The following is a 17,280-nucleotide window of genomic DNA, read 5'->3' as shown; positions in this document are numbered from 1 at the left end:
CGGGCGTACGACAGGCTGCCCCCGAGACGCTGACAGAGGGTATTTGTTTTCGGTGTTGTGTAATGAAGTCACCTGAGCGGCACAGTTCAGCGTTGGTTCCTTGACAAGGTAGCTGGATCATCCCCAAGCAGAGGGTAATGACTCACAGTTACACAACAATCTGAAAGAACAGTTGTTTTGTACTCAGATGTGTGAAGCTTGGAGGATTTGTAAGCAGCGAGCCAAATCCTCAGCCGGGCGGCGCTGAGATCCGTGCAGCCGGACGGATTTACACCGGTGGGGAAGGAGGCCGCCGCTTCGCTACCGCTTGTGGCTCAGAGTGTTTCTCTGCTGCCAAGGGCTCACAAAGAGCTTCACCTACGGGGAGTTTGAACCCTTCTCCTGGCCTCCCATCCTGCGTGGAGAAAGCTTGACTTTACAGCGCTGCCACCAATGCTCGGGAGCTGCCCCACGGTCTCGCTGTCACCGTCTGACCACAAGAGGTGTTGAGCCGCTGGTGCTCAGCTGGGCCTTTCACCAGTGCCGGCAGCTGACTCCGCCACGTGCTGGTCCCTCGTGTCACGCACCAGACCCTAAACCCATTCCACCACGCCGAGTTCATCGCGACAGCCCTTCCACAGAAAGCCCTCCCCAGCGCGTGCTCCTATTGCTCTCGGGGATCTGGCTGATTCACGGATACATGTATAAATTGCTTTTTATATTTTCTTCCCTGACCTCTGTCCTTGGATTATGAACTCCATGGAGCAAAGGGAAAGCACTGAAGCGTCCAAAAATTGCTGGCCATACAGCAAAAGATATTCATAATAATGACAGCAATAATAACTGCAGTAATAATTACACCATTTGTTGCTGTTGTTGTTATCCCTCCTCCTCTTACTATACTATTTGACAAACATAGGCTCCAAGTAGTTCTGGAGCCTGAAGAAAGATTTTCAGGTCACACACAGTGTGAAGAAAAGCGAGAACAATTTTTATATTATTATACACATATATAGCTAATATTGTTATATTATACACATATATAGCTAATATTGTTATATATTATTGGTAATTTAATATTGAATTATTTTGCTGATCATCCTAAGTTTTAAAGTCACTTTCCAGCTCATAGAACAATGATGGTATATGGTTAAATGTCTGAAATTTGTTTATATATCAGTAGAATTCTTTTCCTTATTTCTTTTGCTCAAGAAAGAAAATACATAAAAATGTCTGCTTATGAGATGGACCATCTTCCAGTGGGAAACACAGCAGAATCATCACCAAGTCTAAAGGAGAATTTCATTCTCTTCTAAATCATTCCCTTTTGGTATGTTTTCTCCACATTTAGTAGCTGGATGCAATTCTCTCTATATGTACCAAGCCTGTGTTATTACCATTTCAGCATGATGAATGTTTATTTGGCATCTAACAAGATCATGAATCAGGAAATAGCATTGCACTTTACATTATGTATTTATTTATTGTGTTAGGATGAAATTTATCTGGGTCCAGAGAACAAAATCAGGCTGTTAAAGCCCTTGGTTTCATATAAGTTATTTTCCTCTCAATGCCTATGCCCTACGGACAGAAATTTATTTCATTTGTACTGAATGAGGTAGCCCTCAGAGATGGTTTTCATGCCTTTTCTCATGCTTCCAATTTTGTGCCTATTATTCAAATGCCTGAAAATATGAAATATAATACCAAAATCAGAGAGAGGTAAAGTCTATACTTTTTGCTCGTGAGAAATTTCTCTCTAGATCTTTTTGGTTCCTATTCAACCCTTTTCTAATTAAAAAAAAAATTCTACTCCTTGATTTGATGTCATTGGTGACACGGTCATACTTCCGAACTTAACCCTTCAGGTGACTGTTAAGGGCTGGATGGCCATTAGAAAGAACTATTTTGCAAACAGTTCGTGGGATTAACATTTGGAAGACCTCAATTCTTCGCTGCAGTATGTCACACACAAACCGAGCAATGAAAGATGACTTTTAACTGGAATGTGTAGTAATAAATGTACCAATAAACTGGGGAAATAAGCAAGTGGAAAATTACATTACAAAATATATGACAGCTCAATGTCTTTAATAATACAATCAATAGTAATTATCTCTGATAACACTATAAATATCACACAAACACATTAGGAGAACTTCATTAGGTGTCCAAACGCATTCTGGTTGTTGCATTTGATAACGCTGCAAGAACTTAAGTCTCAAAGACTTGGAATCTCTAAAATTGGACAGTATTTTTCCAGAAAATGCAGGAAATGCAGAAATAGCAAGTTTATCTCACATAGAAGAGTTATAAAATCATCAAGCAAGTAAAAGGTTATTCAGTTAACTGGCTAATGGCCAGCAAGGATTTCACAACACTATCAACGGGGTGTTGAAATATTTAAAAAAAAACAGCAACCAAATACTCAGTTTCGAAGAAGCGCTCTTATTTAAGAAATGCTGTCTTAAGTATTGCTTAGATAAGGAGCTGCTTATCAGCACGTGTCTATACTTTTCCCGGAATCAAGGTCCATGCAAGTTTTTTCACATACTAACACTCCCTTGGCGTTTTGTGATTTCTCCTTACTGAAGCACCAGGGATGCAGGACAAGTGAAGGTAACAAGCATATACAGCTGGGAAGGGGTATTAATATATGTATTATTTATATACATTTAGTGATTTGAACTAAGACAGTGAGCATCAGAGTGTGATGAGTGAACCAGCAGTGACTTAGGTCACTTTTTCTTGCAAACAGGGAAAAACATCCTAAGAACATAGATGGATACTAACGTGTCAAAGCAGGAGCACAGGGAAAGGTAATCTATCATCTATTTAAAGAGAATGAAAGATGTGTCATGCAGGCCCAGTAAAACCCTAGTATAATTGTATAGATCAGGTAGTGTCATTTGAAACAGAAGGTGTTGTTTCTGAATTACTGCTCCACGATGTGTCCTTTCTTAGGAATAGTCTGGCCATCTAGGAAATATTTCACCCTACCTTGCAGCACACATAGGAGTTCGAAAGCAACGTAAATACTGCTGATGCTGAACAATTCATTTCCTGATGAATTTGGTATCAGGATTACATTATACAGAAAGGGAATAGGATTGTCTCTGGCAACTCTTTAACAAAAATATCTCCTTTGATGAAACACAATGTCTAACTCATAGGTTTTGTATATTCAGGGAAATGCTCTCTAAGCAGCTGACTTACAAATATCCATATAAAACAAGCTGTACTGTGACTTGCTTTAAAATCTAACGGCCAGACACTGCAGAGGTAATATCATCTTTGGAGATGGCCCCAGATTTTTGAAGAAGGAGCTACCAGGTCATAAAGATCTTACAGGAAACTTTTTTTTTTTGTTTTTAAACAAAACCAGTGAATGAATATGGCCTCAACTTCTCTTAGGAGAATGGTAACCTCTCACTATCGTAATGTCAAGGCAACCTTCACCCAGTAAGAACTCAGACCAAGTCTCAGGTGGCACATCATAGCATGAATTATATTATAAAGTAGCTTGTTGCAACCATACAGATTGACTGATCACAAAGAACGCCTCCAACTTTTCTGTCCAGATCTGGTCTCTTGCTTAGTATGAAAAAACAACCCCCCTAAATAAGCTACCACTTTATACACCTCTATATGTATATATAAATCCATCAATATTCAAACCCATTTACTGTGCACTCAAACATCATTTCTGAGAACAAAACAAAAGAAACTTAAAAAAAAGAGAATAAATAAAAGGGAATAGAAGCAAAGAAGGGAATGACGAATGGCTGGCGAATGGTGAAGAAATAATGAGAAAATATTTGGGAATATGTTGGACCATCATCAGATAGATCTTCCCTTCAGTCCAATCTTAGTTACTTTTGAGAATAACCATGTGACTGAAAACTTGCTAATGGATGTTATCCTCAAAAAAGATACTTGATAAGCAAGAGTCAGAGACATACAGCAGGCTAGCATGAGGACCATGTACCACTTGAATCTTCTGGAATCCTACTATGACAAAACTTTTTGTTCAGAAGCAAATTTCACTGGCTTTGAGCAATAAGAGGCAGAAGCTACTTCTAATGAACAAATGACACTTCTTGGAGTCAAAAGGAGTTTATAGGGCATAAGTCATTAAGCATGACTGAGCTGACCAATCACGCCACGCAAACGTGGACTCATCACCACTAAGTTATGTCCAAAAAAATAACCACATCAAGAAAACCAGAAGCTTAAAATTTGGAACAATACAGAGACTGAAAATCTTTAGTTTCTACACAAGCAATTTGTCAAAAGAAAAAAACACTAAACTTGACATGGAGTTTCTTTTGCTGAAAGTTACTTGCTCAGCTATATGGGTTACATTGCTGGCGTTCCCCTGCTCCTCTTCTTCCTCCCGCGTTTCTATCTAGGAAATATTTCTCAGAACTTGCTGGTTCAGTTACCTCTTTCAAAGTCTTGGCATTCAAAGGTTCCAGCAACAAAGCCTTATTATTGTAAGTACTTCAGCTATAAAATTTCTAAGGAAATTAGACTGAGTATCATCTTCTCCTACTGATTCTCACCTAGGAATTTCAAATCCACGAGTGTGAGAGAAGGCTCTGAAGTCAAAGCTAATTTTGTTATTTCATAAAAGCAAAAGTGGAAAATTAGGATCAAAATTCCAGAGTCTTGGAAGGGAATTCAGGAAACAGCAAGGCACGAAAGGATGAACACCAGCACCAAATTGATAACTGGGTGATCCCATTGTTTGTTCAAGTCAAAGTACATTACAAATTTTGTTTTGGTACAACAAGATGATAAACAGTACGCTTGGGTTGCACAGACTCTTTATTAGGTTTTTAACCTTTCTCATTCATCCTTGTAACTGAATAACAGAAAAAGCCCAATCCTGAGCTCACAGTCATGCAAATCCTCCTAACTCATGGAAAAAGTTGCATTGGCTTCCAGCGGATTACTTTTCTGAGCGCAGACATCACCCTTGAACATTACCTTCTGGATCTGCCTTTCAACCTCGTCATGAAATATCTAGCATTTAGATGTGAGCTACTATCTAGAAATTAGCACAGTTTTGACGCGACTGAGGTATTTCATTACCTCACAGGAAGTACATGCAACACTGGAATGAATCAGCTGCAGCACATGTAAGAGATGCTCTGTTGCTTCTCCTTGCACTCAGCGTAGCCATACAGAATGACATTGCACCAAAGATAACACTCAACCTCTGGAACAAGCAGAACAGATTACAGACTAACTAACACAAAACATTAAAATCCAAAGTAGTTTTCTTTTCCCCAGAGGACAGTAACCAACGCTACAGAAAAGGCTGAATGAAATCTTGCTGTGTCCTGCCTGGAGCTCAGTTTTAGACCAGAAGTGATAAGAGCTGTGCCTGAAGTTCAAACTGAAACTTCTGCATTGTTCTAAGAGTCCACCATTGAAAGAACAATAAGTCTTATCAATAAAGTCCAAGTGAATGAACATCTGAGAGCCGAGGCTAAAGATCTGCATGGGGTCTTAAACATATAGAGTAAACATCCTCACTGATGGATTCTCTAGAGAACAATCCTACATTACCTACAGAGCACAAGTTTTACAAACTGCTTCTTTCTGTCTTTTTATAAAGAAGTGAAGCAGAGCACTTAACATGTGACTTGTAAAATCCAAAGAAAACAACCAAGATTAGAGCTAATCAGCAAAATCATATCTCCCTTCCCTTAGCTCTTTTTATTCTTATAATTCGCTGACAAAGCAGCATGAGACTCTTAACTGTCAGTACTGGGGGTTAGATACTATGGATTTGGGTGCACAAAGATAAATTGAACAGTATGGGCTCTAATCACATCAATGCTACAGGCAACTGCTGTGGGTTTGGCCACCCAATGTGCTGGTAAGGGATTAGGGTGTTTGCTGACAATTTGTGCTTCATGGTCCTAAGCTTTGAAAAATGCAGTAGGTCCTAGCAATTTTTGTTGGCTCAAGTCCCTCATACCTAAGCCGTGCGTGACCAACAGTAGCGTCTCATGAAGAACACAGCAGAAAGTCAAGTGCGCTCTGCCCACAAACCCCCTGGAAGCAGGGTTTGTCAGCACATCCCTACCTTAAAGCAAGCAGCCAGCGGGGGTGCATCCTTAGGGCCATTCATATCCAGGCACAAATGGAATATGTCTCTTCTGAGGCAGCCTCTGAAAGCAAAATTACAGAGGATATGACTTGTAAATACAAAAATGGAAGACAGGATAGAAGTGTACCAAACAATAGTCTCAGACAGAACAGGAATTTCACTCTGTTACCAATAGCATTCATAGAGATAACGCTAGAATCTGCTCTCCCCTCAGTACTGAGCCTGAAAGTTGAAATGGCTGGATGCTCTAGGCTGGATTGGTCCATCCCTTTTCCACTGGATCAGACACCAGCTGACAGACTCCCTTAAGCACCACATAGCTGCAGCAACAAGGACTTGCAAGTCTAGGTGCCTGCCCACACAGAGGCTCTCGAGGAGGTCTTCAGCTGCTGAAATTCCTACTGTCCTCATATCTACTCCTCATCCTCTCCTAGGCCGCAGCAGGAAAGGAGGTGGGCAAAACCCAACTAGCCATGGAGTACCTGTTGAGGACCGTCATGTTCAAGACCCTGTATCCTAGAGCTGAAGTGAGATAGTATTTGAGAAAATGAAAAGAAAACATTTACTTAAGAGAAAAAAATCAGGCATAAAGCACATACAGCAGCAATAGAAGAAGAAGCAACAACAAACAAGGTCTGCAGTCAAGGAAAGGGTAAAATCTTGGCCCTACTGAAGTCAGTGGGATCCTTGCCAGAAAGCTGTAGACAGCTTGTTTTATCCAGGATTTTTAATTAGTGATTAAATGATTCAATGGCAAGTTGGCTGTTTTAAGAAGGAAAATATCATAGAATAGCTCCAGCATGCCTCTCCCTGCCCCGCCTACCCCTTGGGAGGTACAGATCATACACAGCTTTTTTATGGGAAGCTTGACAGGTATTTCATTGAACCCTAGCTGAAATCTGTAGTTTCCCAGGCCCTGCCTCCTTCCCCAGTTTGGGGATGAAGATAGGAAACACCTGCTAAAGACACCAGAGACATAGCAAACAGCAAAAGTCATGTGTCAGCAGAAAGTACACCGAAGCCTTGGCCCCTCTAATACAAATATAGTATATCTTCTGATGAATAGTACATATGAAGAACTAGGATGCTGCATTTATTTAATTGGCATGAATTTGCAGGGATCTGAATTATTCTGGAGTGGCATAACGACAAATAAATAAGGTGTCTCCCTAGTGAAGAGGTAGGTTCACTTGGTTAAAAGCATGACTACCCAAATCATCTGTTCCCACCACACACTTCTCCTATTCTACTTGATTTTTCTGTTTTTTTCAGTCTCCTTCTGCTTTTCCCCCTCCAAAGTACATTGGTTACCATGGAAACAAAACACGTCATTGGAATGGACAGAACTTAGTGACATCCACAAATGCAGAGAGAAAATGCAATTTAAATAGCATTTTACAATTCATAACATGAGCCGAGAAAGACGACGGGTGATTATCCTGTGCACGTGTGTGTACATGTGTTTGTGTGGGTGCCTGCAACCACGCGCTCTCTCGCCGCACGATTTACACACGTGCAATGCCACTGGCTTCACAGGACAGCACCCAGCAGAAGGCTCTGCAGAATCCTTCCCGCCGTACTCTGTTTTAATATAGCTGAAAATTGCTTTGACAGCTGAATAGCTTCTTTGTTTATAACTGGTTCTTAGCTGACTCTGCTGCATTATGTAGCTTTGTAAAGAGATTACTTTGTCAAGAACTGAACATATATGGTCTGAGCATGAACAATTCAGCCTGATGAACTGCATTCATTTTATATGACGTACGGGGCTGCAATCTTGCTGCCTTTAATGTGTCTGCTTTTCTCTCTGGGTTTCATTTTCTGATCTTCAGTGATTTTTTTATTTTCCCTGAGTCTTTGGGATTATCCTCTTTACCCTTTCCTGGACAGATCCAGAGGATTTTCAATATAGTGAACTTCAATACGATATGTCTTGCCCTAAATAGTGTGCCATAACAAGTTCTTCAGTGTGCATAATAAGAGATCATCATTATCTAGCTAGTTAGTTATCCTTCTGCAAGTGTCCTACTTCTGCTCTAAAACATTACACTTTTGTTAGTATTTGAATTAATACAGCAGTGCCCCAACAAGGGCTCAGAAAAGGGACCCTTCTGTAGAGGACTCCACATGGACCACATGCAGCTTCTTATGTTGTTCCCTCATCCCCTGGCCTAAAAGCAGTCGTAAGCAGGTAGATCTCCTGGCCTGCATGACTTTGGTACAGCTGCATTTGAGCTAGGCCCTTGTCTTCATAAAGCCTTATCAATAAGAACAAAGCAAAAGCAGCTTGCACAGCATTCCTGGCAGTGTCAGGGCCTTGCATCGTCCACTGAATGAGCTTTGCAAGCTCTGTTGGCTACTGTCTTTAATGGTATTTGAGTTGACTGCACTGGTGGTCTCTTAACACTTTTGAAGTTTCTACTTCTAGCCATGGCTTGCTTAGAAATTACGTTAGTTCAGATTCACTTTGTGCTCTACCTAGAGGCGTAATACAAACTCAGGGCATTTTTTCTGTGTTTAACTCTCCTGGCTTTCTCCTCCCCCCTGGTATTTTTTTAAACAAACACTATTAATTCTGATCCATAGATGATATGGTCCAGTATAAAGATGACTAAGAACATATTAGCTGTACTAACGGCAAAATTCCTATTGACTTAGAAATAGGCATTACATTGACTTACTATAGGCTAGAGACTGAAAGCTTTATTTAGAGACATCACTTGGGGGCTCCTCTTGTGCAGGACACAGAGCTGGGCCTTCAAGCATCTTGCATTTCAACAGTTCCTGCTCAGCCCATAACCTGGCAGAGCTCCAATTTACAATACGCCCTGCATTTTGCACTGAGCGGTATTTTACCACTTCTGAAAATACTAGCCTTCTCTAAAAACAGAAGGGAAGTTTGTCAGACAGACAAATCCCTCCTTATCTCTTAGTCATAACCATGATCCACTTCAGATGATTTAAAGAGCTTTGTACATATTTACCTTAAAAAAGAGACAAGAAAAGGATTTCTTAGCAAATCAGTGTTTGAAAACAGAAGCTGCAGAAAGATTCCTCACAACCTTATTTGCTCCCACACATATTCCTAATGTGCACATATTTCACAAAGTTGGCACACTGTGTGCTAATTTGTTGAACATACATATTCTTTAAATCCGCCATCTGTTTAGAAGTTCTTTGTACTTGAAACTAGTGTCTTGACTAACGAATTCCTCATTGTCCACCTTTCAGGAAAGGAAAGTTGTCTCTTAATGACAAAAAAAAATGCCGCTGGCCATGCAATATTCAGGCAAATGATGAAAGGTTGCACAGCAGTTTAGAAACAACTTTATTTTTGCTCTGGTGGCATTTTTCAGATTTAGCAAGAAGTCATGAGATCTTTAGAGTCAGTAAATTTCCACACTTGGTTTCTGTTCTTCACCCCCCCTTGTGGCAAACCTGGCTGAACCACCAAACATGTCTCAATTGGTCTGCGACCTGCTCTGCCGCAGGAGCCTTCGGAAAATCCCAGGACGGCAGACAACAGCTGTATCGTATGAGTGCAGGTGGCCATAAAGGCAGCCAGGATCTGCACCATCACCAGTTTTGCGTGTTTGGGGGAGGGGGTTGAAGGCAACAGGAGGAAACGCATCAAAAGCACTGTGCAAAAAAGAGCAAGGGGAGAAAAGGACAGTCATGATTTGCAGAAGAGATGTAAATAATTTCCAAGATCAGAGGGCCTAGATATAGAAAGAAAATGAGAAACAGAGAGGGGAAGAAGGGTGCGTCATCAGCTAGCAGCGTGATCTTGTTGTTGTAAATAAAACAACTTCGTGTACGCTAAGAGGGTTCCTCACTTTCCTTCAGGGAGAGAAAGAGCTCAGTGTTGTTGATCTCCCAGATGTTTGATTTCCATATTCAAATACCTTTTTCATGTCAGTCCTCCTGGTGACTAGGAATCTGATTCTAATACTTCAAAAACATCCAAAGTTTCTGCTTCTGACTCTAGTCTTAATTGCTCCCTGGCCAGTATACAAACATGAGCATCCTTCTATCGGGTAATAACTAATGAGAAGCTAAATAAATCTTGCCTAGAAGGGCTTCCACAGGCCACTGAGGTTCAGACTACAATTATGTGAGAAAACACAGGAGTTTACTAAAGGCTACGTTTCCAACAAACATCTTAAATTTTGGGCTCTGATGATAGGTCAGCACATAACTCCTTTTTTGACTAAAGGCATGAAACTCAGACCAGGTGCCTCAGTTTGGAGAAACATGAACATTTTGAACAGGTTATCAGTCAAGAAGTGACAAATACAATTTAGAGAAACATACTGAAGCAATCCATTGGAGGCAAGTAACAATACTTGCCTCCAGAACCGGACAAATCCAGCCATCAGCGGAACAATGAATTTACTCCGTTGGCTTTATGGCCTTTTTGTGTTCTCTCTCCAGGACTGCCCCAGGGAACATGTTGGACAGTGGACTCTACCCCATGCCCCTTCCATTTCTGGCTTACTGAGGCTCAGATGATTGACTTGCACCTAACTCCTCAGAGACATGAGAACATGCTTACTCAAAAAGATAGACCTTGCATTTTATGGTTTATTTAAAGGAAGAAGACTAAAAATGCAAGAGCAGATATTATTAGCAGATTGATATGTTCCTTTTTTCAGAGAGCGCTTTCAACCTTTCATACTTCCTGAAAAAGTGGGCATGGTGGAAAAAAACCGCAGGCCCAGTTCTCAAAGCCCATACACTGGAAACAGCAACAGTGTTGGGCTTGAGAAGGTAATCAGGGTTAACAGGACAGACTGCGGATCAAAGCATTTAAGACTGCATCTGCAGAACTGAATAACTCAAGGAAGCCAGAGGTTACTGCAAATGGGTCTTCACTGTCAATGACAAATTTTTCATAACGTTTGGCAAACTTTCTGTTGATCTTGGCCACACAGTTTCTGAAAGAAACTTTGGAAATCCCAAGACTTAAAGAATCATCCCAAAGAGGCTCTGATCTGGTTTCCAAATGACCTTTGATGAGATTGGCATCCTGGGAAAACAGAGGAGATGGCATGTGGTGGAGAGCAGGGGTAGGTGCAAGAATTTCCTCATTCTCTTGTCTCAAAGACCAGCAGTGTGACTTCACAGAACAAACTGCAACAGCCTGGACCAGCCATTCACAGGACATGTCAAGTTCTCCTTCAGCAGGGCAAAAGTCCACCTGAAAAAGAAGTGATGGGGAAGGAATTTCCATGGACTGACTGCTGCTGCACCAGCTTAAATACTACGAGGCTCTTTTAGTGCTCCAGACAGTAGGTCTGTAAACAGGAATTGCCTCTGGACCCTTAAAAAAGATGCACTATATCATTCTGGAATGGTGTTAATCTCTCTTTTGCGGAGGTCAAAGTAAGCTTTCTATTATAAGCCTGGTGGAACACACCTACTTCCCAGCCACTCACTTGCTGGGAACAAAATCCATCCAGCCAAAATGCTCTGCGTGTAACAGGACGCCAGAGCAGAAGCTTGAGGCAAAGCAGATGATACATTTTGGAGCTGTGAGAGACCTCTGAGCTGGAGGCTAAGCCCTGAACGAGGCAAAACCAGCTCCGCACCCCGCAGTAGACAGAAGTTTTCTCTTTGCTTCCTTGCAAAGACAACAGTCCCTTCACGGATGATACCAGCTGGAGAGGCCACTGCCTTGCCTCCCACCTAAAATACAACATGGCCTTGCCACAGTGCTGCCCATCTGCACCTGCTCTCTTTACCTGCCCCTGCCACACTTTCATCTTCCCTAGCACCTTTGAAACAGTTGCTTTTAATACATCTCTATAACACTTAAGACAGCTAGATCCCATGTAAGATTGGACCCTTGTGGTCACAAATGACAGTATCCCAACCTCAAGAGTCATGTCAGCTGGAGCAATGATTGACACGGCTCAAAGCACAGATGCTGATACGCAGGGTGCGGCAAGCTAGAGGTTAGCTGAGGACCCTCCACTTCTCTAATACATTTTCTGTGTATTTTCCTAGGGGTCCAGAGTACGCATTGGCTTTGCTGATAAACTTATCAGTAGCAGAGTAAAACATCCGTTCCATTTTTACTGTTTACACAGAGCCTGTCTCTCCAGTTGGTTAGTCAGGATGGAGTGAACGGGGCGACCCCCTCTCCCTCCCTTTTTCTTCCTTCCCCCCGTGAACGCTACTCCCTGGATGTGCACTGCCCGTTAGGAGCTGGGGGAGAGATGCTGCATCCCGGGCCAGCCCTTCCCCCGCCCACCCTGGAGTTATTCACCTCCCGCTGTCCCCTATATGCCATACGTGGTCCCAACCCAACCCCTGGAGATGAGGTAAGGCTGTGGCACAGTATGCAGACTCCGATTACATCTCCAAACAGGAGGAACACACAATCGGTGGGATCCGCCTGCTTTCTGGCCCCTTTGTGCTCAGGGGCACGAATACAAATAAGCCTCAATGTCTTTTTCCTGCTTATATGAACTGAGATCCGTTTTTCAATAGCAGGCCCTGGCAGATAACTACTCCCTTTGCTTGGTATTTATTTCTGGGGAGGGAAAGCCTTTCAGCGGCTCCCGTAACACCCCCCGTCAGCACTAGGAAGGTGCAATCCCACAGCAGGTAGAGCTGTTATTCAGGGATGTTTCTACACCCCCTGTGAATGCGGCTGATGGTGTTGCCATGCCAACCGTGTGTAGCCTGGTGTAAAGGCAGCACAGGGCACAGCATGCTGCTGCAACGCCTGTGCATTTGCAGACAGATTAGTCCCCAGACCCTCTGGTAGGGGAGGGTGGTTGAGGCTTCATGCCATGCCCGCAGGAGGGGTGACGATGCCCCGGTGTGCTCTCAGCTCACCTGCTCTCCTCTCCTGTATGGCCCCATTACTCACGTTGTCTCAGAGTGAACGGGATCATTAACATTATGAGCGTGTTTTCTTCCTAAATGAATTACATAACACAACCATTGCTAATAGCTCACGTTGTTTCAGAAAGACCACAGAAAGAGAAGCAGGTAGGAATGGTAAGAATCCTCCCGGCAAGCCCCGGCACAGCCCAGGCACCCCCTGGCAACAGCCGCACCCACCCCTTCACCCGCTCAGCGTGTAACTTCATGTGCGATGGGAGGCAGCAGCCGGGAACCCATCTACAGCAAAACATGTGGGATGGGAGCAACTAGCTTTCCTCTACTTAAGCTCACCAAAAGAGCTACTGTTAAAGGTGCTCTTTCCAAAAAGCACTAAGCGACAAATCCAGCTCTGTGGACAGCCAGCAAGGGCAGATGGTTCAGCAGGCAGCTCATAGGATGAAGACTCAGATTTGAACTTTATTGTCTTACAGTACCTGGAGAAATCCCTGGGTTATTTCCTGGGTATTTTCTAGGTTACTTCCTTATTGCTCTCTGACTAAACTAGGTCAAAATGCTTGCCTTGTCTAAACCTCAGTTTGCCAACATGTAAAATGAAGGCAATGGCTTAGGTTTCTCCCTGCTGTTTCTCCACTGCATTCAACTACTGCCTTGATGAAGTGCTCACATGACGCCTCTTCCCCTAATTAAAGCCACGAAGGCCTTTGAAATCCCCAAATGCATAGCAGCTGAGAAGTGCCACGTGTTGTTATAGGCAGCTCAACAGGAGCATGTGTTAAATGTGGACAGCAACTAGAGTGAATAAATAAGATGTGCCGGGGTTAGTTAATTATTTGTCTCTGATTAAGGGGGAAAAAAAGATACATCATGTATAATTGCTTTTTCTGATCACTCTGCCAGCTAAAGGCTAGGAATATCTTCGCAAACTGCAATACCCCAAAGTCTCAAGAAGCGCTATAGGAACAAAGGGATTCTGCTGCCCGCTGTGCTATATCACAGATTTGGCCGTGTCCCCTCCTGAGTTACTGCAGTATATCCTAGCCTTGCTGGCTGCCAGTCTACATACACAGTTCATTCAAATGTGCCAGTCTTTAAATGCTCAAAAGCTGAGCATTTAAAAACATTGCACCTTTTGGGGGTCACTTATATCATTTATATTTGGGATCTGATACAAGGAAAGCTACTGTGAACAGACAATGTGGATAGCTGTAAAGACTGTAAAGTGCCTCAAACCTGAATTGATACACATGGCTATCAGGTTTCTTTTGGTAAAAACGGGCAGTCTACAAGGACATAGATATAAAAGATGAAAATTCTTTGAAGGCAGGTATTTTCTGAATCAGATGTCTGCCAGTAACAATGTTTTACTGCATAGTTAACATGCAATGTAAACAGTATCAACTAACAATACCCAAGATACGAGGCTATTCTTCACAGAGGTTCTGTATTTCAGTGTCTGCTCTAAATATGGCAATAAAGCTGGACCAATTTCTATGCAGCTACATCACCCTGAATTTCAGTGTATTTTACACTGCAGCCAGCGCTCAGATACTATCTATATCTTCCCATCCTCCCTCATATAATAATATCCAGCAATCTGGATGGATATTTGGCTAGAGTGACTCCTCACTCCTTTACTATTGCAGAATTCAGGGTTAATTTTGTTATCAGGTCTTTAAAAATGCATCCACAGTCTTTCCAAGGGCAGACATACTCATATTAAAAATTCTAACTTAGCAAAACCACTACAGGGAGGTGAAGGAGGAAAGCTGATGTCTCAGTAGCATCACTGTGATGGTTGTTTCCTATAGCAACCTTGTGACTGCTTTCCACTGTCTAAGTGTCCTTTTCCTGGCTCCCTTTTCTCAGCTGTCCCACCTAGAAGCTAGATATCTTCTGTTTCACGGCCCTGCACCATTTTAGAGTGAATATCTTCAGAAGTCCTTACTATGCCTTACATAGTCAGGATTAGGAGACAGGTTCAAGAGTGCAAATACTTTGAACTGCCTTCCTCAAGCCCACTGTTTACCCTATTATCAGATTGGTAAAGGCCAAGTGGAAATGCAAAAATCCCACTAATAGAAATACACTATTCTTGCAGCCGACTTTCAACTTGATGACTATGTTTAGAAAAGAGTTGGTATGAGACTGCACCATATACTGGACCATGTGCATTGCTTACATTTATTCTACTTAAAATGGTTTCTGGTATCTCAAGCTCAAATTTTCACTTTTCCTAAGTAAACATTAATGACATATCATTAGCCAGAATCAGAACTAGTTCTGCTTAGGCAGTTACCTTGGACAGAAAAAAAAAAAAGTTCAACCAATGACTTTTTGATACATGAATTGGCTCCAGGCTTTACAATGAAGAACATTTGCTATGTTGCCAAACTATAGCAACTCAACAGCTGAGGTTGGGGATTTAAGACAACAAAGCTCTTCGAGGATGTTAGCAACTTTCCCACTGCCTGTTTAGAAGAAAAGAAGCTATTTTCTATTTTTTCAGTTTTAAAGCTTCTTTGCTCACTACAGTAGAGTGAAAAGAAAGTATGATAGCAATGGGCGCAGTGATCTCGTGATAATGACCTTGGGACACGCCAGGTCTGCTAATACACATCCTTATCTCATGCTGAACTGAGCAGAGGCTATAGATGCATGTATCCAGGAGCACCCTGCACATAACGCTATCCAGCAGGGTTTTGCAAGCTGCTCGTAAGAACAGTTGCATTAAATTACTTTTAGCTTGAGTGAACAGCGGCTCATTGGTTGACCTCTGGCTCTAATTCTCAACACCTAGAAGCATCTGACATGAAGAAAGCCCCTAGAGTAGGCATGGGGAAGGAAATAACTGTGCTAATTAAGCTCACCCAGTGCCTTGGAGAAGAGCGCTCCACTTCAAGGATACCCTGACATTTCTGACCCATTACAAGTTAAAGCAGCAGAGAAATTTCAGGGATTTAATGTGGAGTGTTTCACTGAGACACAGAGGAAAAGTCATTAGAATTTAAAACTGATTTCTCCCTTACAGCTAAAATATGTCAGCTTGGAAGACTTAGCAAAATATTCTTAGCCACTAATGTGTCTTTATTTTGATTGCACAGGAGGTAAATCATCCTCATAAACATGGTGGAAAACCAGGCTGGCCTGGCGTGTTTATGATGAATTCTTTGCTCGCAGTGCAAATGTAAATTCAATAGTCCTACTGCCATACCCTGCTTGGCACTTAAAACACCATTTCTCTAATTTATTTCCCTCCTTTGAACCTAAGGGCACAGCAGAACGTTTTGAATTTTACACATGATAAATACTTCTTTCTGAGAATGAACCTTTAAACATGCAGCCCATTTCATAATACACTAAGCATCTTTCATCCAAAAAACTAATTAACTTCTACAATATCCTCATAGGAAACATGGAGCGTTTTATCCATTTTCAAAACATGGTTAAACTGAGGCCTGAGAAAAACTAAGCGACTTACTCAGCTCAAAATGCAAGTTAGGTATACAGCTGGGAAAAGAAATCCTGAATCAGATTCCAGTTTGTCTTCTCTACCAATTTGCTCGTATCCCTTTTCTTGCACGTGTTCAGACATGGTTTATCTGGATGTACCATTCATATAAGAAGTGATGAATGGGAGATAATTCTTCTTCCTAGGTGGCGTCCCCAGGAAGAATTTCTAGTTGTTCTTCAAATGAAGACGTGTGCATTGTAATGTAATTTGGATAATAATTTTACTAGTAGACAAAATCCAAGACTCCTATATTGCAAATAACTTTCACTTTTAATTTGCCCTTTAAACTGCTACATGGGGTCTGTGTCTTACTGGGACAGACTTTCCATAGTTCTCTGGGTTGCTGAAGATAAAATGAATTGGTTGCGATCAATACCGGAGAGCTGCAACTAAGAAGTCTTTTCCATTCAGGGGGTTTTATGCTGTACCTGGAATAAGGCACTAACAATTGGATCAAGCCTCTCTCGACATATTCCTCGGTTTTTCCTGTTAGTGGGAACACAAAGGACTGGAAATGCAATCTGCGACCCTCTGGTTTGTGCCCTGAGCTACACATAATCTATATACAGGGACAACAGCTTGCTCCTGCTATTAGCTGAAAGTCTTGCTCCTTCTGTGGAAGTGACTGATGAGCCAGAGAGGAATCTGATGAAGGAGAGCCTACTGTTAACAGCATTTTCTCCCTCTGACCTCCTAGTCACCCGAGTACTCTCCTGCAGACAGAGTAATCTAGATCCCAGTAAATGGGAGAGAGTTGACTAGGAAAGGCAGTGCAATCTCTGTTGATAGAGCTAAGGAAGAAAACTAT

At 42.1% G+C, this 17,280-nt stretch overlaps 1 long non-coding RNA gene across 1 annotated transcript in view; it reads right to left on the bottom strand.

Moving 5' to 3' along the window:
* Positions 1 to 4,795: 4,795 nt before the first annotated feature.
* The window catches only part of LOC138060973 (uncharacterized), a 17,820-nt gene continuing 5,335 nt past the window's right edge, over positions 4,796 to 17,280 (bottom strand). The window contains exons 3-5 of the long non-coding RNA XR_011134501.1: positions 11,114 to 11,303; positions 6,080 to 6,164; positions 4,796 to 5,203 (exon numbers count right to left, since the gene is read on the bottom strand). This is a non-coding gene — a long non-coding RNA (uncharacterized lncRNA). The remainder of the gene's footprint in view (positions 5,204 to 6,079; positions 6,165 to 11,113; positions 11,304 to 17,280) is intronic.

This window comes from Struthio camelus, chromosome 14 (genome assembly GCF_040807025.1).
Source record: "Struthio camelus isolate bStrCam1 chromosome 14, bStrCam1.hap1, whole genome shotgun sequence".
Lineage (NCBI taxonomy): Eukaryota > Metazoa > Chordata > Aves > Struthioniformes > Struthionidae > Struthio > Struthio camelus.
Note: the sequence above shows the minus strand (reverse complement) of the source record. Positions and strands in the feature narration are given on the sequence as shown.